The sequence below is a fragment of the Stegodyphus dumicola genome, chromosome 7 (assembly GCF_044657685.1).
Source record: "Stegodyphus dumicola isolate Sdum_Otavi_A_Nest chromosome 7, ASM4465768v1".
Lineage (NCBI taxonomy): Eukaryota > Metazoa > Arthropoda > Arachnida > Araneae > Eresidae > Stegodyphus > Stegodyphus dumicola.
In genome coordinates this window covers 120,930,541-120,957,741 of record NC_140774.1, presented here as the reverse complement: position 1 = coordinate 120,957,741, position 27,201 = coordinate 120,930,541, and the positions used below count along the sequence as shown (strand labels likewise).

The following is a 27,201-nucleotide window of genomic DNA, read 5'->3' as shown; positions in this document are numbered from 1 at the left end:
CAAATCGATTAGTTTCGACTTAAAATTTAATTGTTATCTTTCGCAACCTATTTTTTATTTTTTTTTTCGATTACAGTGCAATTCAAGGACGATAACCGAGTCTTAAATCAGACTGAATACTACAAAGAAGTAGCACAGAAAGAGCAATTCGGAATTGAACAGACGATGCAAAATTAGCATGCTTTCGAACATGTGTCATTTGTCTCCGCTCCTGAAAAGCGCCCTTCTTCCGCCTTTGGCTCAAGCACTGTGGCGTCAGCACAATAACACTGTTTAAGGACTTGAGCAAAGAAGAAAAAAGAACTTTGCCCGCACCCGTATATCTGCAGACGTCAGTAGCAAAATGATAAGCAGCTCCACTTACCCAATTGAAGTTCTGATGGTATGGATTTTCGCAGGATGTTGGAATTCAAGAGTCCGGCTCAGTGTCCGGCAAGAATTTTCTAATACCGCCCACGCTCCGAAACTCGAGCCTTTCCCTGGCCCGTTATGTGAACGAAGCGGTAAGAGTCACGTGATGTTCACTTACAGCCAATAGCGAATGACCACTCTGTTACCCTTGCTCACCCTCCCGTACATGTTTGACGTTTTACGATAAAAAGCATATTCTCTGCTTGCGCCGTTTTATTTTTTTATTTTATTTTTTTTTTTTTGGTTGTTTTTTGGTTTTCTACGTATATGGAAAATATAACTAAATATTGGATATCTAAATATTGGAATATATTTCTAAATATTGGATGAAAAATTTTTTTGAGAGTCATATTTGAAAAAAAAATATATATTTTAGGTAATGATTATCAATTTATTATTTAATAAATCGCATTTAATAATAGAAAATATCTTCATATGCGTAACTCCTTTTAGTTCGAAACCGCGATGTTCCTGTTTTGCGTTATGAGTGCGTCTTTTATGCTTAATATGCTATCTTAGATGACTCAAGCATATTTTTAAAAGGCAGAAAAAATTAAAATAATGAAATTTTAGTGTGAAATACTCACTTTTTTTAGATATTTCTTTCAGGAAACTTTTACTGAATTTCAAAATTTTATTATATTATACTTTTAATTCGGCATATAAGCATACGATGTTTCTCATATTTTCGCAGCGTAGACCTCTGTTTCAATCTCATCGTAGAAATTTGTCTTGCAAATTGACTTCGGTCCTGCAAATAAAATCAAGAAACGTTACCCAACAGCTGTCGAATATCATAATATTCTTATAAATCTGTTTCGTAGCATGGAAAAACAAAGTAAATGCATTTAAACGCAAGAAAAACAAATTTTTTTTTAATTGATCCGAAGCTTTTTGAATCAGTTTTACATGGGACATGGGCCATTCCTGACTTAGTTCTCATGACTTGTGCATAGCAACACCAACATCTGTCACTAGAAGGGAAGGCAATTCCAATCATTTTGCTTTATTATAATGTTAACCTGCAACGTACGACACCCAGTATTCTATAGAATACATAGGCAACGTATAAAAACGATTGACATTCCGCACATTTTCTAGGCATTAAAATGCCATGATAAACCTGGAAAATATGAAATACATTTCATTCGTTTCGATTATCACGTGACAAGTAAGGCGCGTGACTTTTAACGCTCGACTCAGGTTCAGAATTTGTCGTTTGGATTTTACACTTCGTTCAGGAGTGTCAAAATAAGCAATATTCACACGTGAATTTGTTCAACAAAAAATTAGGTCTGTACTGTGTTGCATGAAAATGGAAGAGCAAGATACAGTGTCGGAGAAGAAATCATCGTAATATAACATTTCTATTTTTGAGGAATGCTCGTATAGCCTCTTTATAAAATTTTTTTTCCTGCTTTGCTTAAATAGCATTTGCCATTCTATAAACATTTATGAAATCAATATCTCTACATAATTACATCTAATTCCCCACTATCGAAGCGCTAGATTCTGAAAGTTTTATAAATATTGGCTTAAATTTCTCCTTTGAATGCTAGTTTATTGGAAAATTGTATTCCCTTGATTATTTTTATTTTTATTCAGTATAATCTACATTTTCATTATCATATCAGATTTTCATCAATTTTACTTTCCCTTGCATTTAATTAAGATTAATAAGATACATTGCATTTAATTTTTTTTTTTTTTCAATAGCGGGCACTTGCCTATAACAGCATTGGCCACTACTAAGGCCAGAAGTGGTGGCCATTTTATTGTGGAGGCACCTAATAGGCGGCCACCGCTACCATCCTATGAATAGACAATTTTACGTCCATGCCTTCTCCGGGACTCGAACTCGGGCCCTTTGGTATCGTAGGCAGGCTTCCCTAATCACTATACCGTCTGGGCGGCCCTTGCATTTAACCTGCTGCTTTTCGCCTGATCGGTGGAGGTACGTGATATTTCTGGAGCACGTATTGTCTCATTTTTTGGATGACGAACAACTTTCTGTATCGACGTAACTATCATTGCAGTTACAACATGAGAGGCACACTCGTTTCAGCCATAACGTTCATAATTACTTACACGGTTACATTTGGCCAACAATGGATCCAGCACGGTGATCCAATGCATTGGCCTGCTCTATAGCTATACTATCATACTTTGATATTCTTCTAGGGCATTGCGAAAAACTGGTGTATAGTATAACAATCTCGTTAATAGCGCTGAGGAACAGAACGAACGCATTGTAGTAGCTCTGGAAAAGTCCTAGATTCCCAGAATCTTCTAGAATATACGCAATTTTATGATCGAAGATGTAAGGTCTGCATTACAGCTCAAGAAGAACATTTAAACCACTTTTTTTGTCCTTCGTTATTCTTGTCAGTCTGTGATAATTTAGTTTATATTTTAACTAACAAGTTGGCTTTTTAATTTGCATCTTTTCTATCACTTCTGATTTAGTTACGTAGCTCGTCCCCCCCCCCCAAATGGTTACGTAGGGTTTTTTTTTTTTTTTTTCCAGGCGAAGTAGGGGTATAAATAGGTTAACTGGAACCGAGAAGTTGTCTGACATCTAAGCCTGTTTTGTTTGAAAAAAGGCAGTATAGATGTCGTAGCCGCTAGCAAATAGTTGCTTCTGAATGCTGCGGTGTAAACCTGCCCAGAGTAGATGATCATGGAGAAGTCCTGTCCAAAACAGTAAGCTACGGATAAAAGCTTAGCAAGTTTAAATTAGAATTGTGATTCATCTTAGAATAAAACTGAAGTGTGAATTTTAGCCTAGTCAAATGGACTGTTATCTGTATTTTTTTTTTTTTTTTTTCTGTTAAGTAGAGACTCATTAAAGTTTGAAGTTAAAGGTTACTGAGTTCTTGTCTCGATGATTCTAAAAATAGCACTTCTATCCATAACTGAAAGAAAATCAGTGGCACCTAGTAATTAGAATCTACAGAGTAGTGGTTACAATAACCCAAACACTCTCAAACCACCTAATAGGAAATGGCATAAATGTGCATTTATTATTAAAACGTAAATCCGCTTACGTGGTAGCCTTTCATTTCTGGTACTCTCTGTACATCTTACCACATGCACATAAAATTTTCGACACTGAACTGGTATCTGATTCTAAGTCGTCTGGATGCATCCTACACAAGTTTTACAATCCTTACAAGTTTTAGTTCTAGTATTGATATTCATTTATTACTTGTTGTTCAAAATTTTTAATATTCATTATAAAAGACAATTCTAATTTAATTTTACTAATTACAATACAGTTCTAATGTAATTCAATTTTTATTTATTTATCTTGTTTGAGAGCCAGCGGAGCTTTCGGAGAAGTGAACGAGGAGCCTTTAAGGGCTCCGAGGAGCACATTTTGCATTAGATTCATTAGATTATGAGAATTTGTCTATTTTCCATTATTCATTAGGTCATGAGAAAACACTGCTCTATGGTATTTTCTCATAATGTAATGAATTCGTCTTGTCCAATTCTGAGGCTAACTGCAGGTCCAGTTTCAAGAACAGTCTAAAAACATACCGTCTAATGCGCGAGCTAAGAGCGACCTTATAGCGATAACTAAGCAGATATCTAATCTGCTTTGAATTATTAATGTATTTAATTTATATAGGACGCCAACTGTGTTAATTACCTATGACAGGGAAAATGCTGAAACCGAAGCTGGGTATAGCGAGTACCTCTTTAAAGCATCGTGTGACACTAATCATCTCTATATGTACACTGCGAAAAAAAAAAAAAAATGCGGGTCATTTCTGTATCTCCCGTTCTACTGGGCCGATTGATCAATTTTTTTTTCCATATTTCGATTCTATGACTCAAATTATGCCTAGATATTTTGTAATTTTTGGTGAGAAATTTATGGTAAATTTAAAAATTTATATTCGTCCATTTTTTTCAGCTTGCTCTAAGAATAATTAATTCACTTAGCAGAATTCTTAATTTACAGTAACTTGCATTTTTTTTTTTTTTTTTTTTCTGTTCATGGATGCACGAGAGAAAAAGGATCGATCGTTCATCCTAACAAAGTGCGTAAACCACATTTTCGGTATTATCGCTTATATTAAATCCGCCACATTCTAAAACGCGCCAATCTAAATTCACGTATATCTTAAGAAATTTTAAATAAAAAACTCTAATTTTTTGCAGATGTGCTTAAAAATAAATCTATTTTAAGATGATGTTAAAAATTTTATAGGTTATAATATAAAAAACTTTTCGAAAAAATTATAAAAATATTTAAAAATGCAAATTTTTAAAATAAATAATAAAAAATGTGCCAATTATATTTAGATTGAGCATAAATTTCGAATTCTGGAAGAAAGAATCAAGTAATTTTAATAAAAAAAGAGAGATTAATAAATATATATCAAATTCAATTAACGTTAAGGAACTAAAATTTTAAGAGCTAATTTTTAAAAAAGTACTTCTGAGATTGTTACAAAACTTGGCAGATTGGCATAATTTGAGTCGTAAAATCGAAATATGGAAAAGAATTTGCATGCCATTTCGGAAAAACTTTGATTTTGTGTCAAAATAACCATATTAAAAGAATGCTATATATAAATCTAATACATATCCCAAGTCGCGCTTTCGAGACATGAAAAACGCCAGTTGAATTTCGTCAATCGGCCTAGTAGAATGGGAGATAATAGAACTGTCCTTCCCCCCCCCCCCCGCAGTGTACGTCAAGCCAGCAAACTGCGAATTGTAATATTTGGTCATCCCATGAATAATACGACTTTTATACTTCTTTTATTTTTCAAAATTAAGATAAACAAAGTTCTTTTTTAATCTAAAATATACTTTTATTCACCTTCTGCTACTTCCTCAATATTATGATTGGATTTTGTGCCACCAGTTTATGCAGGACGTCCTCTTCGATCTCTACAGATCTTCCACGAAGAGGTTCGTTCTCTAGGTTGTAGTTTCGGCTCCGTTGAACTGGATTACGCTTATTTTCGATCTGTATTAATAGTCCTATTTATAATTATTTAATTGGAAGCATAACATAAAATGTGAGGGAATATGTTCCTTTGTCACCTCCATTTATCTCTAAAAAAATAACTCTTAAAAATGAACTGCACTCTTCAAAATTAGCGCTAAGAATAAGATCAAGATAAAATTACTACTTGCTTTTATAGCAAATTGATATTGGCAGTTTATCGCGTCTTCCTTCGACATTTAGTTTAATTTAAAAACCGCATTTTTCATCGGATGACCCCCCCCAAAAAAAAAACTCTTAATTACTCTATTTGATTACCTTATATCACATTCTCCACAATAGTATAAATATTGGATAACGTTAACTAAGTCTTAAGGGTGCGCGACTAATTATGCTGGAGCTATCTCAAGCAGAATGGGGGGTGGGAGTCATAATATTTCAAGAACAGTTGTCCGGTTTCGTGTAGACTATAGAAATATTAATGCAAATACATTACCTGTACATTAGTATGATCATGATTATAATATTGAATGAAAGAAGTAAATATTAACAATTACAATGATTCACCAGTGAAAGTTTGGCTAGTCCATTGCTGTTTTGTTACCATCACATTAAATGTCGGTATCTGCTTTAACTAGAAATAGTCTTTTTTACTCCCCCATTATCTTTAATTTTTGATTCTTACTTTTTGTATTAACATATAACATCTACAACGTTTTTTAAACCTCTACAGAAGTATTGACGTAATTGCTGATATATAAAGAATTCATCTTGTAAATAGATGATCTAAATTTATAACGTCAATGGATATGGTACAGTACAATAAACATATATATTTTCTCTTATGACTTTTCTGTGGGAGAGAAAGCGGAAAACGTGGAGATGTTTTTCCCAGCTTATTTTATTTTAACAATAGCAGATTTTTAACAAGCACATAATATTCAAAATATGATCTAATCTATTGCTCATGATATCAAAAAGGTTTTTAGTCAGCTACAAGCTATGACTTATTTATTTTTCAGGAAAGCAAAAGCAAAACTTATACATAAATCGGCAACTGTATTCTTTATTTGTCTTTGTTAATTAAAGGCTCAACTACATTACCAACTCCCAAATATATTATTTTCTAATTTTTTCCTCCGATTTACAGCCTCAGCTTAAAAAAAACTTGCCAAGCGTTTGAATTACGCAGAATGACAGTGACCCAAGATATATCTGCTACGCATTAATAATCTAGAATAATTGGAAAGTTAAAAAATAATGATAGAAAATCGTCATGCGTTTTAATAGGATAATTTTGTTAATAATTTGCTCGACTAATGATGAACATGTTTAAAATGTTGTAGGCCAAATCGTCCTAATTTTGAAACTATTTTCGAGAACGCGTTATACAAAAAATATACTTTAAGTCAGTATATAAAGACAGCCAGATACACATGCTGATAAACAGATATGTTCTGTGACGTCGTTTATGAAACATCTGACGTCTATCGAATGTTTCATAAACGATATAGGACTAGTTTATATCTTGTTTAACTTGCTAGCTAATCCATAACTAATCCCCACTATTTTTTTTATCTAAATTGATATATTGATATATATAAATTGAAATATGTTAGAAATTTATTCTTCATATCTTTATAAAAAAGAAATAAATGATACTTTGCACTTCCCGAATCTTTCGATACGTATCATTTGCGTAGCCCAAATCTTCATTCACAACAGCATCTATAGTAGAGATTAAGTAGACAAGTTATCTACAGTCAGGTTACTGAAGCGATAATATGCTTTTCTTTATTATTTTATATCAGCTCTTTATGAATATTTTTATTCTGTAGATGGTAAAGGGGAAAAGAAATTATCTACTTTATTATTCTAAACAGCAAGAAAATCGCCTTGCAAGCAATAATTAGCTTTTGTTTTGAAATATAGCTCTAGTTTTGGAATATTATAAAAGGTATTAAATGACATTTTAAGAATATCACTCGATTCACCATCCTTTTATCTTTTCATTATAGTTATCTCTTCTGAAACTCTGCATTCAGCGTCAGTCTTTCTAAAGCATGGATATTTTATGAAGATTTCACTTCAATTATACTGACATACTGATACTTTTTTCCCTTTCTTTTCTTTTTTTTTTTTTTCAATTTATCTAGGGTAATTAGAACTAAAGAAATTTTATTTCATGCAAACACCATTTGAATTGAGAAATCAATACTGTCAGATATAATTTTATGAAGACACTTCTCTTGTCATTTGTATTTTCACTCTTGTCATCTTATTTTCAACAGACATTTAACTTTAAGCATTAAAACATATTGGAAAACAAATTTAATAAATTATTGTATCTATTATACTCGTAAAATTCAGCACTGCCAAGGCTAAGTAGAAAAGAAAAAAATGCATACTTGTTTTCAATAAAAAGCATTCATTCAATCTAGATAACTCTTCCAGTGCCACTTAATGCTAAATCTGGATTAAAGTTGTAGGGTTTAAATTTATTTTAACTAACATTTATTTTAAGCTATCTTTCCTGTCAAGCCTTTACTTTCCCCTAGAATTGCCAATGCCAGAGTATGTAAATCGTAGTAGAACGCGCAGAGTATTCAAATTTTAGCAGAAGTAATTGAGTTTAAATAGAAGGGAAGCGAGATTTGTAAGTGTGCTTCTTGAATCACGAACGTGAAGGTTGCTTGGTAGAAAGTTTAAGAACCGCACGTTTCGGCCTGTGCGCCTATTTCGACAGTTCGTTGAATCTTTCAAATTCTTATTCAGAAAGTTTGCTGAATCTCAGCTGTATCTTAGAACGCGGTTAAGATAATTACAATTATAGAGCCTCGTAGATAGTGACTTCGTTATTTATGCATCCTGTCATTTATTTTTAGTTGTACTTTTCTATTTTTGTTTAATCGCCGAGTCGGCGTAGTTTGTGAGCGTCAAGAGAACGCAACTGTGATCTCTAAAGTGAAATAAAAAGGGAGTTAAACCCTTCTTAAGAGTCTGTGTAATTTCCAGTTCATAGCAGTCACTACTACTATTGCTGACAAGTTGGGGGCTCACAACATCACAAAGTTATTTTTAAATTGCCTTATCCAATACTAATATTTTCAGGGAAATCGTTTCTACAAAAATTTGTACTTCCATGCTCTAGTTTTGGTAAAATTTGATAAGCAATTAAGTTTTAGTATCAAAATGTCTCAGTTATGAAGAAGGTAATTAATTAGGCTCAATGATTTCATCTCCTTGATAGTAAGATCTGTTCGAAACTAGAACATTATCTCTAAACAAGATTTTACGAATATTTTTTAATTTAATTTTATTTCCATTAAAAGATTCTTTCCCCTTCAGTTTACTGCATACAGTAACTTGCTACAGAAGTGATGATCCGTTCTAAATTTATAGATGCATTCAAATTTTATAGGCAAGTAAATTTTAAGGAAGCACTTTATTTTTCATTGAATTATTCAAGGGCTACTCAATACGGTATCCTTTTTTCGATGGAATTTTTTTTTATGTTTTAGATTATTAACTGAAATTAATTGCACTATATCTGAGAATAGTCGAGTTATCTAAACTTAGTGTCTTTTATAATTCTAATCACGAAAATAATCAGTGATCCTGATCATGAAAAATATATTTGATTCACTGAAACTAAGTCTCTGTTAGTTTCGGAACTGTTTACTCGAGAGATAAGCCCAGAAATGCATCTATTTACTTGCAGGAATGAGCATCACAAAAGAAGATTCGAGGAGAGCGACAGTCGCAGTAGCAGATTTTCCGTTACACAGGGTGCACCCTCTTCACTCTGCTAAACTTAAAATCAATACGATTTATAAAAAATCCTTTCGTAATGCTGCTGTTAGTGCTTTTGAAAAGAAGTCATCGAGGGTGCTATTGAAAACCGACTGTGTCTCGACTCTTCTCGTGCTACTGCTGTGACTGAGTTTAGACTATTGATTGGACATGACTGCCTTGGTGCTCATTTGTGCACCAAGGCACCTTTATGTGATTCTGGACGAGTCACGGACGCTGCTCATCTGGACGTGTACTCTGCACTTAAGAGTTTGGACTGTGTTGTAAAGAAGTATTGGAGTGCTCGTTGCCTAATGACCTGATGGTCAATGGCCAGGCATTTGATAAATAAAAATCTTGCAAGAATGAGTATGGATAAATTGGGATTAATAACTTAATTAATAACTTGGGATTAGTAAGTCCTTCCTTTTCCTAGAGACAGATATTCTTATTGTGTTTTGTTGTAATTTAAATATCCTAAACCCAGTGCTGGGTATTTTTAAAGAATTTGGGAGTCCAAAGGATTTTTGAAGTGCTAGTAGGAACTACTGTATTTCCTCGTGCACCCCCCCCCCCAGTTTTAGCACTACGTTCTAATAATTTAAAAAATATTCGCGTAATTTCTCCCTTTTCTCTGTTGTACATAGATTTCCATTCTGAGGGTTAGTTTATTGGTAAATTTTATTCACTTGATTATTTTTATTTTCATTTAGTATCTTCAGTTTGTATTTGCAGTTTTGAATTAACATTTCAACCATTCCCCTCCCCCCTACATTCGTTACTTGAAACATACTTTATGCAGATGCTTCGTTAAGCTACTCGGATATGGAAATGTTCACTGTTTAAGAAACTTTCCAGACATGTGATTTCACCTTACTTCCGTTATTTATATTTCATTTCATTGCAGCCTTATCTACTGTTGATGAGTTCGACGCTTTTTTAAATCCGGGACTTTTGTTTCCCTCCTTCTTCTTCCTTCCTCCGACGTCCCTCTTGGGAATTTCGTCAAGATTCATTCATGTGAAGTACTCCCGGGGCTTTATAAAGTATTCGATTTGGAGCGCGAAGTATCCGGCTCAGTTACAGTCAGATATCTATCAGATATCAGCTCAATTTAAGCTAGATATTTTAATGTTAATATTACTCTGTGTTTCTTTTAAAGAAATAATATGTGATAGTAACCAGTAGTTTATTTATGACTACGTTTCATTTGTTATGTTCTTATTGAACCACGTTCTTCGGAAATTAAATGACTCCCATAGTTTTCACTTCTCGATTTTCTGAAGATAAAATTAGTTGAGAAAATGAAACAATATACGAAAAATATAGTATTGCTCTTATAAACCTGTTCTTATACAGTATTTTCCTTACAAAATTTCCATTCGAGATCTATAGCAATTATTATGAACTTTATTAATTATTTTAATAGTTATTCTTTTTGGAGCTTGTCAATTTTTAATAGTATTGTTACAGATTTGGTATTAAAATAGTTACTGTTAGTAGAATTATAAATAAAACTGTTTTATTTCCCGTGCAGTGCAGCGCGTGACGAATATTAAAAGAAAGCTAAGCCGGAAAATTAAAAATACAAGAGCACGTGCATTTAACATTTAATAAATAAATATCTCTTTTTGATTTCGAGAAATTGCTAGAACAATCACGCGTGATATACAAAGCTTAAAAAAGGAGGAAAACCTTTCAATTTACTGAGTGAGTTGCTTTAAGAGTTTGTTTAGGAAACTGCTCTTGTTGACTGTAGCGAATTCGCGGATTAGCTTTTTCTAGCTGTTTTGAATTAAGTTCTGTTGAACGTTTGAGTAGTTAAAAGATAACTGCTGTGAGATATTGTAATACTGCAGGAATATCTGAGGAAATTTAAGCATTTTTGTTGTGATAATAATAAATTTTGTTCATTTTTCATCGAACTTGTGCTATCAATTCATAACGAACCGTACGCACGCAACAGTATATATTACACATTGTGAAGAAGAAAAGGATAATCTCCATCGAAATTATTTTCCCCATCGCTTTCATTTCGATTGTCCTTGACTTGTCGTTTATTCTCAAAACAAATTTACCAAAATGACGTTCAGCAATATAAACAAACTATCTCAATTGATCTACAAACTAACCTTTCTCATTAGATTCTGAAAGCATTCGCCTTTCTTCTCTCCCTCATATGTTAATGTAGTACCCCCATTTTCTTGAGCTGTGGGCAGAGTCGTCGTCAGAGCATATGCAGCTGTACTTTAAACTCTACGCCGCGCCGAGCAGCAGAATCTAGGGGCGGCAAAATTTTTAGAATTTATGAAAGAACCGGGAGGCAGAAATTTGTTGTCACGGAGATCGACAAAAGCCCTAGCGTCGGCCCCGATAGCGGATGTTTGTGCTTAGAGAATTTTCCCTGTTGAATAAAACACGTATATTATCCTTAATTATACAATTATTATAATTTTTGTTTCTTTCAGAGAAATAACTGGGAAAATGTTTTCCTTACCTTTAAAGCAAGGGAAATTAAAAATATGCATTTTTAATATAAACACTGTCAGAGAGAGAAAATGCCACAACAGTAGTAACCGGAGGTAGCCGACCGGCGGAAGTGAAGCTGCAGAAAAGAGGGGGTGACCGCCGCCATCTTCGATCAACCGGAAACGACGTAGACGTGTTTGAATGACGTCGTATTGCGTAATTTTTTTTAATTTTTGGGAGAATCTACAATATTTTTTCAAAGTTTTATTTTGTGGCTTGTGGCATTTTATTTTCCTTCTATGGCAACGATCTTTTGAACCACATGCCTGCAATGACATCAATTTCAATCAGTTTTCTTTTAGTATTTTGAATTATTTAATATATCATTATTTTAAATTATTTAATCTGTCATTATTTTTTAGCATTTAATCAGTTATTATTTTCAACTGAGGATCTCATTATTGAATAGTCATTTATATTTAAGCGATTCCATTATTTCATTTAATAACAATATCTTTTCAAGAATTTTAAAAAGCTGGGATCGAATCCGCAACCACTCACATGGGAGGCAAACGCAGAAAACATTACGCAAGAGGGCTTTTCAGACGAAGCTAAATTATCACGATGAACAGAAAAACAACACTGACTACACTGAAAACGCTATCAGTGAACAAACGTCATCTCTATTCTCTCTCTCTCTCTCTTTTTAAAAAATTTTTTTTATTATTATTATTATTTTATAAACTTTTTTTCTTTCACCTTCTCATTCTTACAAAAGTAGTTTTTTTTTTTTTTTTTTTTTTTTTTTTCCCCCCACATTTTTATTTTCCAATTTTTTTTTTCCAAATTTTTTCTCTTTCACTTTTTACTTCCTTGTACGAAGTAAAGGAAGTATTGTAATCACAAAAAATTCCGGGTATCATATGTCAATGAAAATATCCATTTCGACCTCTATCGAATGCAATTTAAAGATGTTTTAGCAGAATATCTGTACGTAAGGACAGAATAAAGGACTCTTTTCCCAGACGAATTATATAACTGAATTAAAATGGATTCAGAAGATATTTGTTTTCATGGCGTCTGCACGTATGTACGTATGTATGTATCTCGCATAAATCAAAAACGAATAGCTTCAGATTGTTGAACTTTTACACAAAGGACTGCTATAACATGCAGTTGTGCACCTCTCTTTTTGGTTGCAATCGGAAGCACCAAAAGTGTATATTTATATACGAGTATATTTAAAAATTTCCTAAAAAAAAAGCTGCCATTTACCTGTTTTTTAAGATTATTTGAGTTAGATAATGATATTATTTACTTAAATCCCGAAAGGAAAGGTGATTAGTGGATGGCTAATTTAAATGATCTAATGTAAAAATGTATAGCTTATCACTCTTTCTAAAAATTTTTTTTCCCTCCACATATTTGGCTCAGTACTTCAATACCTTGTTCTTAATATGTATTATATGTAAATTAAAATCTTTTTCTGGCCAAATCTATCCTTTTATTAAATTTTATGGGCCCCTTTCCGTTTCAAAGAAACTTGATAGCCCTCTAGCTTGAAGTATTACTACTTTAACTAACAAATTACTATATTTTTTCGATTTCAACTACCTTTTTTGGCCATATTTACCAAGAATAAAAATTAGCCATTTTGCATTCACCATTTCATACCATTTCATGAATAGACATCGCACAGGACAGACGTACACCCCCCCCCAATATTTTTGGACTCAGATCCCCCTCAGTTAGTTACATTTCATTGGACATTGCTTCCTGACGTGTGCTTTCCCCCTTGGCGTAGTCTCGCCCTATTGGTGAATTTAATTCTTATCTTTTTCACTCTTGTTTGTTGTTACTTTACAATCCATCGTTCATTGATTTTTGTAAAACAGCTTCTAGCAGAAAGAAGTCTTCAATTCAGATATGTTTTTTCATTTTATCTTTTCGTAGTTATAAATTTTGTTCATAAACTGGCCCAATATTAATTTTATTCTCTTTCTAAAACATTATTGCTGTTACTGCTTTTTTAAAGTTATAACTCTTCAGACTAAAAAGGTTCCCCCATAAAGTTAGTGAATATATTGACTAATAGCAATTTTGCTATTTTTTTAATGCTGTCAATTTGCCTTACCAGGCTTCTTGAATAGTTTTTCCTGCCCAAATTAAGTATTTCTCTTATACTTCTTAACAGCCGACGCGTCGGGAACTGAAACAGGGAAATTGAGATTGAGATACAATTAATATTTGGACTTTTTTTAATAAAAAATTTGTTGGCTGTCAATCCAATGTCCTGTTTGACGAAACGCATTTCTGGAATTTAGCAGAGTTTAGATCTCACCATGCATTTCCCTTGAAACGTCCATGATGATATCCGAAGTAGGCTAATTATTCCATTTACAGCTGCTTGTAGTACTTATTATTTTTTAATATGACGTTTTTGTAGTTTGTTTCTAATATGTTTTGAGATAGCTTACACTTTATTCTACATACATATTGTTACGAAATGTCCAGGCGCGGTGAGATAGCTTCTCCGCAAAGCAATTTTAGGATTGCCATAAAAAGTCAAAAAACGGTAGGGTTGCCACATTTAGCGAGAAATCACCCATTTGGCGACAAAATTGACGATATACCATGGACGTATGGAGAACCTTATAGAACGAATTCTTACCAGTTTATCCCAGAATGTTCTCGAACACAAGCCAAAAACTATATAAACCCTGCTGGTACGCAGAGTGAGTGTGTCTCGTCAAGAGGGCGAGTCAGATAGTGCCTCCTCTAAAGTGCGAGATAGTGTGCCTCGAGTTAGTCCGTGCGGAGTCGATCGGTTTGACAGCCGGGCAGCGAGTGCCGAGTGAGTCGTCGAGTGCACCGAAGGAGTCACTTAGTGTATCGCGGTTAGTGCATCGTCGAGAGAGCGTGTTGAGCTCCGGAAATGACTGAACCGAAGAGTCGGGAGCTGTGCTCTGGTGCTTTGCAGTGAAGCTGTCTCCACAGTTATTGCCTACAGTGGGAAGGCTGTGTCGCTGATTGTGTCAGCGTGGTAGATCTTCGATGACTTTGGAGTGACTTTGGAGCTGTCCTGATTAATACCGGCCAATAAAGTATGTTTCGACATTCCGTCAAGCGTCGGCGTTATTCACTCCAAATCTGCGAACCCCGTACGATCGGAAAGGAAGAAAATAACGTTACAACTGGTGTCAGAAAAAAACGTAACAATATTAACTTTTACATTTGAATCAAGTTAAGCTTTCATCTTTTGCTATTTTTCTTAATTAGTATTTCATACATATTATGTTTTTGAGTTTTGCATTTCAATTGGATCTTTACTTTGTGTTTTTCTTTTGTGCAAAGGAACCGAAGTATCACTTTAGCTCATAGTCTATAGCTTGAAGAATTTACTTTTTAATTTTATTTCAAATTTTGCAGCTCAATGCGCAAAATTCTTGACCTCACAGGTCCTTTTTAGTTTATATATATATATATATAAACTAAAAATTATATATATATATATATATATGCAAGTTGATTCGCTAACAGAACGACAAACCTGCAGGGTGTGTAGGAGGTACAGAGACGATTCGGAATCACTTACGAATGCATGGTCGCAAATGTCGTAGTTCCGAGCTATGATGCAAAGGAGCAGAGAAAAAGAACAGAAACAGCAACACACATTAATGTAACAGAAAACATTTTAATGAAATATAATAATAGTTTGAGTTTGAGATTGCTTCTATTAGAGTAATGCGAAGAATGACATAAAACATCCTGTCTTGGTGCCAATCTTGCGATGATTATGGGGGTCGGAAAGGAGGGAAGAAATGCAGCCGAGGGAAGCTACAGCTTCACAATGTAGGAGCGCTTTTCTTTTAACGTATCGCCTTTGACATCCTGGGACCTCTGCCACGAACTACGGATGACAACAAATGCATCCTGGTTGTCACCTCTACTTTTACTGGCTTATCGCAATGCTATCCATGAGACTATCGGCTATTCCCCTTCCCAGATGTTCTTCGATCGTGACCTTCGTCTACCTTGTGATCTCTTGTTTGGTCGCCTTCTGGATGCGCCCTCATCGCCTGAGGAGTAAATCCAAGATCTCCACATCCGGTTTGAAATGATGCATACTTTTGCACGAGAGGGAGTCAACTTGTTAACGCAGAAGATGAAGACCCCATATGACACGACAGCTACAGGATCTCGTTTCAACGAAGGAAACACGGTGTGGTTGTGGAATCCGATTAGACGGAAAGGACTCTATCCTAAACTACAGTCACCTTGGGAGGGTCCTTACACAGTCCTAAACAAGCTGAACAACATCGTAGTTCGGATTCATAAGTCATCGAATTCTAAGCCTAAAGTCGTTTATTATGACAGACTAGCTCCTTCCTATGGCCATAGTAAGTAGTGTATATAATGTAAATAGTATAATAACATGGTCCTATTTGTTTCTAAAATTTGTGCACTCATTTATTGATATAGTATTTGATTTGTTTTAAGTTACTTATCGCAATTTTTGTTTATGTTGTTTGTTATTGCATTGTGATGCTTATCATTGCATTAACTTTCTGAAGCCGGCTGGTACAACAGTTGTACCAGGAGAATGACTTTCTCTGACGCCGGCATTGGTACAACTGTCGTACCATCCATGCTCTCCCTATTTTAGAGAATCGCCTATCTGTAGATCTCTGGGTGGTCCATTGTCGTTGCTCAGAGTAGCCGCTGGCTACGCATTATTTCCCTCTTGTTATCAGTTTGGCTACATTTTGGAAAAAACCGGAGGTTTCGCCTCGCGCCAATATACTTGAAAATGAAATAGAGGCCATCTCTCTCTCAAGTGGTCTCATAATTTTAATGCTAATATTTTTAGTTCTGACTTTTGCTATGATTAAAACGTCAGCGCTTTTGCACGATCTTTAAGCTTACCATATTTAATGTTTTTTAATCATAGCAAATAAGAATGGATTAATATTTTAGATTTAATGCCCTTCTAGAAAATAGGTAAAACCGCTTTTATCGTTTACTTCCTTTTCATACTTATGAATAATAAGATTTTATTTTGACATTTTTTTGTGGAGTGCATAAAACCCTTAAGAACTGTTAACTCTTTCAAAGTGCTTCTATTATTTAGGCAATTTTGTCTGATTTATTAGGAGATAAATAAGAGGCAATTGTATGCATAATAGTTTTTGTGATTTTCATTCATTCAGTGATTGCTTTCAATGATTTTCATTCATTGTAAATTAAATAAAATCAATTTATCTTTAGACCCTCTTTTAGGATGAGATCTGCCAAAAAGTATTTAAATATCAGTAAAGCTCACTTTACTTCTAAATTGAATCAAAACATCAGTTACATTGTATAAAATTTCGGCCAGTTTTATTTGCTGAAATTCTTATACTCCTCAAGAGATAAAGGGAATTCAGACAAGTTAATAAAAAAAAATATCTTTAAAAAAGTTTGTTATTTTGTCTGTAATAAAGTGTATGTCAACTTACTATTAAATGTATGAAAATTAGGATTGGATTACGGAAAAGCACGCGAACGCTATCTGCTTAAGGGATGGATGCTTTCGTGTAAGCCTTTTTAAGAGAAAATTGCTCGCATTTACGTTCCTGGTGGAAAACTCCACATGTAATCAACTTGTTCTTCGGGTTTGATTGGATTAATTTTGTTCGCTTACTGAATTGCATCAAAGCACACAAAAATTACCTGTATAAGGGAGTTATGCCTTCGCGGAGGACTTTCTAAGAGAAGCTGGCTTGCATTTACGTTACACAAAAACTATGAATCCAACTATTTAGCCGGGATTCAAACCCAAGCGAGCTACAAGTGTTCAGCCACCTTCACCGCTCTACTGAAGAGCCCGTAAAAATATTGATAAAAGAAAAGTTTTGAAATAACCGGTTTAATTTACTAACCTATATTTCTCAATCGACAGTACATAAATTACGCATATGAGGGGATTATTTGTGAATAAATAAACTGTATTGCTCTTTTCTTCACTATTTCATATTACGATGGAATTATTGCATTTCAAAGTTATTTCTCATGAATTAATTTTGCTCCGTTCATGATTTTTTATATTTTCAAAGAGAAAATTTCACACTTTAAATAAAAAAATACACGAGAAGATACTTTATGCAAAATTTGGCGTAAACGGTTTTCTTAATTTTGCTTTGAAAATATTCCAGTATAACGTTGCGCGCCTCTAATTAGCACGCAACCTAGAGGTGACTGTGTAAGCTTGTATAAACCACAGAGTCTTATAAAGGGTTTAAGTCTCTTTTTATTCAACGTACTAAATTACAATTGCGTCCTCTTGACGCTTACAACTGTGCCAACTAGGCAGTCAAATAAAAATAAAAACCTGAAAAGAAAGTAAAGACAATATTCTAACTACGAGGCTCTCTAAAATAACTAACTCACCGCGTTTTACAAAAGCCGCAGCTAATTCAGCAGACTTTAAGCTCACTGGAACAATTGCAACTACTTCCCGCCAAGCACATAGGCCGCAACGCGGGGTTCTTTAATTCTCGATTTCTACCTCCGCGCTCGCGAAGTAAGAATAACTCTCTCACCGAACTCGTTTCCTTCTATTTAAACCATACTACTTCCGCTGATAATTTGAATGCTTGCGCGTTCTACTCAAATTTACATATTCTGGCATTGGCAGTTCCAGGGGAAAGTAAGGCTTGACAGGAAAGATAGTTTAAACTTAAAATAAATGTTAGTTAAAATAAATATAAACCCTACATTTGCCGCTGCCAGAATTTGGAAAACTTGGAAGCAGGTCCTACAAACGACCTGTTGTAAGTTTATCTAATTCTGAACTAACTGGCGAAAGCCTCGTTTACACAAAAAAAATCTTATGTAACAATTAAAATTCTGTTAGTCGTTACAAAGCTTTCTTCTTACAGCAACTTTTCCTGGACTTCATCAATCAATCTTGGTCTTTCCTTCCAGCATCTGGAAGGAATAAGTATCAGTATCTTTCTACATACATTATAATTTACACTTTCTTGACACAATAAATTTTTGTTTTTAACATTTCGTTTTTCTTAGTTATTGCTTACTTCACATTCATTCAATTTTTCAAGCATTAATTTAACTTTACCCTGGCTCTCCACCGTGTGTGGTGTCAAACGGGAATATTCGTGTTTTAGTCTTACAACACTTCCCCTAACCACCATGATTTGTTAGAATTCAACAACCAAATAGACACACCTTACTCGACATTCTAGAACTCAATGAGCTACTTTAACAGTCTTAAAAATTCAAATGTAGGTGGAGAACACTACAAAACACATTCATTCTAGCTTCCCCCTCATTCATCTTTAAACATGCAGGCTTTCGCTCTAAAGCATGACTTTACAGTTTAATACTTAAATTTTGACTTCATTGCTTTTAAGCATTCACTTTTAGAATCTACAATTTTATGCTTCTAGACTAAATTCTACTTTTACATAACATGCAAGTATTTACATACATTTACAAAAGTTTAATACATATGCTTTTTACAATTTACCATAAAATGAATATGAGAAAATAAATTTTTACTTTACTCATTCTTCGCCAAGCTGGCGGTACTGGAACTAAAATTCTTATTAGTACAAGAATACGAAGTTATTTTTATCTCCGGCCAAATTTTGGCTTTAACATAACAGAATTAGTCTTTCGACCAACAGAAAATGCTTGTTTTTAGCTTTTACACTAATACTTTACTTACTAAATAATACTTTTGCTTTAGCTAAATAAAGTAAAACAAAACTAAGTCTCAACCGAGACATATTGACTTTCGTCAAAACATAGAACTTCGTACTTATGCATAACATTTCGGAACAAAAGAGAAAAAAAAATTATAGAAGGTTTTAACTTATCTTTGAGTTTTCGATGCTTGAAACTCCGTCATCCGTTTTTGACAAAATTGATCCCAAGTTAGAGGTGTCATGGATGTCAATCTTCTCCTTGTTGATCTCCGCGTGTCGTCCCCGTTGATCTTTCTTTTGCGTCCTCTACATGCTGGCCTCTTGACGGAGTAATCGTCTGGTTGTTGGCCTTTGCGTTTCTGCCTGGCACGGCTGGTCTTGACGTCCTCCGGTCTGGAGTCCTTGAATTTCTTCTGTTCCTCGTACTTCTGTGCCTCCTGTTGGCGTTTCAGTTTCCGGAACGGCGGCCTTGTTGGCACCTGACTCTGTGGCCGTGTGCGCGTTCTCCTTGATGTGTAATTTCTCCTGCCATCTTTTGTAGGTGGTGTTTTCGTCTTTACCACGGTTTCTTTACCCGGTTCATCTGTATTTTTGTTTTTCTTAAACGCCGGAGTTTGAAACTCATTTTTTTTTTTGATACCGACGTCCGGGTTGTAGAAGTGCTAGGTCTCTCTTCAGTTCTCCGTTTCTTGGGTGGTGGAATAGTTGTTGCAGTCTCTGGCCCTTCTATTTCGTTTAGACTTGAGTCCTGCAAGAAACTTTTAAGGATTTCAAAATCATTTGGATTATAATATTTTTTCACCTGGTCGGGACTTGCTTTACAGATTTCCCCTCTCTCGTTTTTAAGATATAAGACTACTCCTTTGATTTCCTGAACTACATAGGGGCCTTCAAACTTTGGAGCTAGCTTTGCCATAAAATTGTCTGGGGCACTTGATAAAGAAAATTTCCGTTTCAATACTTTATCCCCAACTTTAAAATCTGCTTCACGGCGTTTTTTATCATAATAAATTTTCTGCCTATTTCTTGCCGTATCCGAGGTTTTAAGCGCCTGATCAATTAGCTTTTGCACGTCCTTTTGTCTAAATTCCTACTCTCTTTGTTGCACAAAGAATAATTTATCTAAAGGCGTAATTAACTTTCTGTCTAAAAATAATTCTGCTGGAGTTTTTCCCGTAGTATCATGATGTGCCTTTCTTAAAGCATAAGCTAATTCATTTATGTAGCCATCCCAGCGCTTGTGATGTGTGCTAACGTAACTGCGAATTATTTTTACAATGTTTTTATTAACTCTTTCTGCTATGTTAGCCTGTGGTCTATACGGAACCATTTTGATATGGCGTATATCAAGTCCATTGCATATGTTTTCAAATATTTGACTAATGAATTGTTTTCCGTTATCGCTAATGACTTTTATCGGTGCACCGTATTTTAAAATGTATCTGTGTAAGAATGCATCTGCGACTGTTTTGGCTGACGCGCGTTTAAGTGGAACAATTTCTATCCATTTTGAAAAATGATCTACTATTACTAAAAGAAAACGATTTTTATTTAACTCGCTCTGGGGGAAGGGACCAAGGAGATCTATGCCTAAAATTTCATTCGGATATGTAGCGCGAATGCTATTTAAGTACCCGGCCGGCTGTAATTAATATCATTTATTAACTGACATTGATTGCAGGACCTGACATACGCCGTTACTATTTTGTATAATTGCGGGAAATATACCGCCTCGCGTACCCTTTTTATAGTCTTTCTGACCCCGAGGTGGGCCGCTGTTTTTTTTACGTGCAACTCCTTCAAAATGCTTAATCGAAGCGAGGCTGGGATGACTGGCTTATACTCAAGATTTTCGTTCGTTGTTTTCGTATAGAATAATAAATTATCTATTATTTCATAGTTTTTTGCTCTATTTCTTATCGCATCGATATCTGTATGCTCAAAGCCTTCGGGGTCTTTCAAATAAGCATAGATATTTCCAAATTCAGGATCAGCTTTCAGTTCAGTAATAACCGTATCTCTAGAATCTAAAATTTTTGAAGTCAACACAGCGCATTTAAGTTCATTACCTTCATCGTCCAGTTTTTTACGAGAAAGTGCGTCAGCTACATTGTTTTCCTTACCCGGTTTATATTTTATTGTGATATTATATTCTTGGAGTTTTAAAGCCCATCTTATTAACCTGGGCGTTAGGTTTTTTCCCGAGTAAAGTCTACCAACAGCCGCATGATCCGAAAAGACTGTTACTGGCGATTTGCCGAAATAAACTCGAAATTTGTGTACAGCCATTAATACGGCTAATGTTTCTCTTTCTGTAGCTGTATAATTCCTTTGTGTTTGATTCAATGTTTTACTAAAAAATGCCTGCGGATGGTTATTTTGCATAAGAACCGCACCCACCGCATAGTCTGATGCATCTGCCGCAATTTCCAGGTTTTCGTCCCCCTCAGGGAATTTTAAAACAGGGGCATTAATAAGCGCTTCTTTTAATCTTTCAAAAGCTGTGTTCGCTTCCGCTGTCCACGTAAATTTACTCTTTTTTCTTTTGATTACTAAGAGTGGTTCAACAATATTAGCGAAATCTTTTATGAAAGATCGATAGTAAGAACATAGTCCAAGGAAAGACGAAAGTTTCTTGGCGGTGTTGGGCGGTGGGAAATTCTTAATAGCTTTTATTTTTGAATCTTGCGTTTCTATACCCTTTCGTGAAATTTTATAACCGAGATATTTAAGTTCTTTAGTTGCGAACTTGCATTTTGAGGCGTTAATTGTAAGACCGGCCTCTTTTAATAATTTAAAAACTTGTTCGAGGTCACTAATATGTTGTTCCAACGTACTACTCGTTATAATTATATCATCTAGATAAATTAAAGTTGATTTTCCTAGGACAGGCTTTAGAACAATGTCCATAGCTCTCTGGAATGTTGATGGGGCCCCACACAACCCAAAAGGCATGCGTAAAAATGCATAAGTGCCCGATTTTGTTATAAACGCGGTTTTGTGTATATCTTCGGGTCTCATAGCTATTTGATAGTAGCCAGACGTTAAGTCCAAAGTAGACATATATCTCGTCGATTTGATCTGTCTAATGATCTCGTCTATAACCGGCAAAGGGTAAACTGGGAATTTAGTTATGCTATTTAGTTTTCTATAATCGATAGCAAACCTCCAAGCCCTTTTATCCGAAGGAGGAAACTCGTTCTTTTTCCTACATAGTACGACTGGACTCGCGTATTCACTATTTATGGGCGTTATTATTTTATTCTTTAACATCTCCTGAATATGTTCTTCGATGATTACGTCTTTTTGTTTGTCATAGCGGTAAGGTTTAGTCCTACAAGGTTTTTCGGCATTTAATTGAATCTTGTGAGTCACGATCTGACAGTTTCCCGGTTTTTCTGAAAACAAATGAGAAAAATTACTCACCACTTGCTGTATTGCTTTACTTTCCTGGTCATTCAAATGGCTAAGGTCCAATTCAGGTGTCTCCACCGGTTCCACCACCCTCTGGTCCATCTCCAGCACCACGGAACTATCTTGAAAATTTAATTTGGCCCTCGCGGCCCTTAAAAAGTCCATACCTAAAATAAGAGAGTGTTGGAGGTGTTTCACCACAAAAATTAATACTTTGAGATTTTCCTCTTTTACCTGTATGTTTAATGATACTTTCCCGATGCAGTGACATGTTTTTCCTTGCGCCGCTATAATTTCCGTATTTCTGGTTTTAAAGAGTCGTATCCTATAAAAATTCTTTTTGAAGAACTTTTCACTCATGAAATTTCCTTCTGCTCCTGTATCGATGAGGGCTTCTACTGGTACATCGCCAACCAGGACTTGTATAATTGGTAGCTGTGAGTTTTTTACGATGACCGTGTTTAAATGTCTATTTGAGGGTTTTTTTAAAACTTCCGGGGTCTGGACCCTCCCTTTCACAGGCCCCTCTAGTCGTTTAAAGCTTTCCTTTCAATCTGTGTCTTCTGGGTACGCGGATGCTTATTTTCAAATTTTCTTTTTGGGCCTTGACCTTCGAGTTTCGATGCGTTAGCTTGATAATTCTTTCCCCCATATGAGCGATTTCCATTTCTGGTTTCCTCCTTCCTTTGGGTATGTTGAGAATATGTTTCCCCTCTCGCTCTTTCCGCGATTCTGCGATTTTGAAACTTCACCGCCAATTCGAAGAGTTCCTGCAATGTTCTTGGGTTTCTAATTTCAAAGTAGTCTTGGACAGCGGGTAACAATCTTGGTAATATTATTTCAATTATCTCCGCATCGGGTTTTTTTCCATAGAACATATCCGTTAGCTTGATTTTTCGTAAAATAAAGTCCATCAATTGTGCTGTATCCCGTTGATAGAAACTATATAGTTCGGCTTCCAGCCGTGCGCGATCTTTCACTATGGGGAAGGCCTTTACTAACGATTTTTTGAAATTTTCAATTGTATACGTCGGGCTTCCAAATTCACCTAGAAGAAATTTGCCTATATTTTTCCACCATAGCGCGGCCTGTCCTCTTAGTGCTGATGTGGCAATAGCAACTTTTTGTCTTTCAGGCACAGGATAGAGCTGAAAGTGGTTTTCTATACCTTCTAAAAATACGGACACCGAATTTTTTCCGTCGAAATAGACGTTTGGCTTGATTGATGCTCTCAAAGTCTGGACCAGGTATCCAAATCCTTCTAACTGCGTTGTCATTTCTTGGTGTTGTCCAGCGGCTTCCATCCAGTTTTCGGCCATTTCTGTTCGATAAGTGTTCGGGCGCCAATATAACGTTGCGCGCCTCTAATTAGCACGCAACCTAGAGGTGACTGTGTAAGCTTGTATAAACCACAGAGTCTTATAAAGGGTTTAAGTCCCTTTTTATTCAACGTACTAAATTACAATTGCGTCCTCTTGACGCTTACAACTGTGCCAACTAGGCAGTCAAATAAAAATAAAAACCTGAAAAGAAAGTAAAGACAATATTCTAACTACGAGGCTCTCTAAAATAACTAACTCACCGCGTTTTACAAAAGCCGCAGCTAATTCAGCAGACTTTAAGCTCACTGGAACAATTGCAACTACTTCCCGCCAAGCACATAGGCCGCAACGCGGGGTTCTTTAATTCTCGATTTCTACCTCCGCGCTCGCGAAGTAAGAATAACTCTCTCACCGAACTCGTTTCCTTCTATTTAAACCATACTACTTCCGCTGATAATTTGAATGCTTGCGCGTTCTACTCAAATTTACATATTCTGGCATTGGCAGTTCCAGGGGAAAGTAAGGCTTGACAGGAAAGATAGTTTAAACTTAAAATAAATGTTAGTTAAAATAAATATAAACCCTACACCAGGGTGATCGTTTTCATTATTGGAAGAAATATGAAAAACAGATTTACTACATTGTGTCAACACCCAGTATGTCCTTATTCTTTTGAAAACGTGAAAGATTACTCTTTCTAAAATAAATTAGAAAATATATTATGTGCAAATAGAATATTCGTTGAAAATGAAATAGACTTCAACCTTTGGATGTAATGATGGTTTTAGACGAAATTTCTACCGATGAAAAGAAATTGACGTGTAATTAATTCTTCATGAACATTTAAAACTGTTCTCAAAATTCTTTTGATGATTGCATGTATAGGTCACGGATTTTTTTTTCTCTGCTAATATAAACAAAAGCCAATTTTACAAAGAAAAATTCTTGTTAAAGATATACCTCCTTTGCCTGATAGTCCAATGTAATATTTGTTAAAGTTAAATGATGAAACGAAATCAATGCATCTTGGATTTTGATTTTTATATTATAATAACAAAATTATCGAAAAAAGCAGATTTAAATCTCTGTTATTGTTATGTAAAGCTTTATTGTTGCTGTAAGTTCATCTCAAAATCTGATTGTATTGAATCTCATTCTAATCATCTAATGGTAATAAATATTATTATTATTATTTCATTAAATTAGTCATTACCATTATTTTGTTAATGAAAATATGTTATTAAAAATTGCATTCCAGCCTGAAGACTTACAAAGCTAGTCCGTATTTACTATATTTTGTTAAATTTTGTTCCCTTTTTCTAATTTCTAATACGAAAATACGCAAATATAAATGAAGAGTGAAAACAAAGTTAAAAAATTCACAAATTATTTACGAGATTGATCAGAAATAGTGAGTGAAATATAAACATTGCATACATTTTGTTCTAAATAAATTGTGCAAATAAATTGAAAATATGTTATTAAAAATTGCATTCCAGCCTGCAGACTTACAAAGCTAGTCCGTATTTACTATATTTTGTTAAATTTTGTTCTCTTTTTCTAATTTCTAATACGAAAATACGCAAATATAAATGAAGAGTGAAAACAAAGTTAAAAAATTCACAAATTATTTACGAGATTGATCAGAAATAGTGAGTGAAATATAAACATTGCATACATTTTGTTCTAAATAAATTGTGCACTGGATATGCATTCTACTATGGGACGTAAGCGTCCTACAAACATGTAAATTGCCCGTGACAGGCAGTCCCTGGGAAGGGGACAATGTTACGCATTTTGCATTTAGATAGGTAATTTTAGTAGAATTATAATTAAAATTGTTGTATTTCCCCATGCAATGCAGTACCAGACAAATTTTAAGTGAAAGCTATGCCGGAAAAGTAAGAATACAAGAGCACGTACATTTAACGATGAGTAAATGGATATCTCAGTAATTTGTATTGAAATTGAATAAATGTAATTGACCACTATGTCAGCTGTAACCGTGATTCCATCTTCTTATCTCTTTCAAGTTATTTCGAGAAACAGAAAGTACTAGAAAAATTTCGTGAGCGATTAAAAGCTATAAAAGGCTGGAGAGAGAACGTCATCTCAGTTGCTTAGTTATTGTTGTTACGAGTTGTTAGCTTCGCGAGAACTAATATTAGCTTTCTCTTTAGATGCACTTTGGATTGCGTTGTATTTAACGTTTTTAGTAGTTTGAAGGAAAACTACTGATTATACTGCGTGATACTGTGGACATTTGTACGAATATCTCTGAGGAAAACTCCAGAGTTCTGATATATTTCTTTTGATAAGAATAAGTTTTATTAACCTATTATCGGACTTCTGCATTCAATCTATTACGAAACCGTACGCACGCAACAATATGAAAGAATTTAAACGCACGGTTCTTCGATTAATTAATTCATATATGATAACATCTGACTAATGAAACCATTAGCAAAAATCCAGGAAAAAATGACACCGTATACTAATGTAATTTGAACTTAATTTATTGCTTAACAGTATTTGAATTAGACAGCATATTACAGTAACGTTTCTTGGAGCTAAGCAAAACCATCTGTTTATTCTTAGCACAAAAGAGAAAGTTGTGTTCTTTAAGTTGCTTGAGATAAATAAAGTTTCACTCTGAAACCAAAACACCTAGAATATCAGAAAATTCAATCCGGTAAACGCAATTTTCTTAACTTATCTGTTAAATTTAACAATTTTTTGTTGTTCAAAATTTATTTCGTTGATAGGATTGTAAGGTATTTCTCACGCCTTCTTGGCATGCCTTCGTGGTGTGATGGTCTGTACGCTGGGCGCGTATTCATGAGGTCCGCGGTTCGATTCTCATCGAAGTCATTGCATATTTTTCATCTTTTCGGCCTCGAAATAACATAATGTCTCTACAGTGGCGCCCGAACTAAAAGGGTTGTGGATGATGATTCTCCTCACCCAGGATTTGGCGATTGGGTCCCTTAAAAACCCCTGTCGCCCTTTATAAGGGGGAGTATATAAGGTATTTCTACCGCCTTCTTGGCATGCCGTCGGGGTGTGGTGGTCTGCACGATGGACGTGTATTCCAGAGGTCTGCAGTTCGATTCCCGGC

At 34.8% G+C, this 27,201-nt stretch overlaps 2 protein-coding genes across 2 annotated transcripts in view; one reads left to right on the top strand and one right to left on the bottom strand.

The window, feature by feature from the left end:
• The window catches only part of LOC118182017 (polycystin-2-like), a 113,961-nt gene extending 113,428 nt beyond the window's left edge, over positions 1 to 533 (bottom strand). The window contains exon 1 of the mRNA XM_085820767.1: positions 365 to 533. The gene's annotated coding sequence lies outside the window, so the exon portion shown is untranslated. The remainder of the gene's footprint in view (positions 1 to 364) is intronic.
• Myo61F (unconventional myosin 61F) overlaps positions 1 to 27,201 on the top strand; it is a 225,143-nt gene that overhangs the window by 43,388 nt on the left and 154,554 nt on the right. The gene's annotated exons all lie outside the window — the stretch shown is intronic.